This window comes from Ceratina calcarata, unplaced genomic scaffold (assembly GCF_001652005.2).
Source record: "Ceratina calcarata isolate Rehan_Ccalc_2016 unplaced genomic scaffold, ASM165200v1 scaffold291.2, whole genome shotgun sequence".
NCBI lineage: Eukaryota > Metazoa > Arthropoda > Insecta > Hymenoptera > Apidae > Ceratina > Ceratina calcarata.
The window spans coordinates 37,192-37,692 of record NW_017151492.1 but is presented as its reverse complement, the minus strand read 5'-3'; the positions used below and the strand labels follow the sequence as shown (position 1 = coordinate 37,692).

General features: G+C 31.7%; 1 protein-coding gene across 1 annotated transcript in view; it reads right to left on the bottom strand.

The window, feature by feature from the left end:
- LOC108623818 (general odorant-binding protein 56d-like) overlaps nucleotides 1–501 on the bottom strand; it is a 6,080-nt gene that overhangs the window by 1,479 nt on the left and 4,100 nt on the right. The window lies entirely within an intron of this gene.

Below are 501 nucleotides of genomic sequence, written 5' to 3'. Positions count from 1 at the left end.
TTTATGATTCAATTAACACCTCGAAGGAATAATAAGTGCAGCGACATATAAATAAATAAGGTGTTCTTGGAATCACTTGTAACCAAATGAATCGTACAAGATCATTTTAATTACAAATTAATGATGGAAATTGCCTACTCTACCTTGTCGAAGATTGGAGGATAATTATGATAGGCAGCGTGACTACTTACCGAGCTGCAATATCGTAATTTATAAGCACGTTGGTGTTATTTTTATCGTCTTATGTCTCGATTACTATTGTGAAAACAATAGCGATCGAATCGACGATACCTTACAAAGATTATATGTTACATGTATTGGATCGAGTTTCGAAGTCATCTTTCTAAGAAAATAAATCTCTGAAGTTATTGTCTTTCATCCTTGATTTGCCTTTTATTATATACCGTAGATTCATGCTAGTCTTTATACTTCATTCTTATTTGTATCACGATTTTTTTATTTATGTACAGTCAACGTGATCTTGCAGGAAATGAATAATAA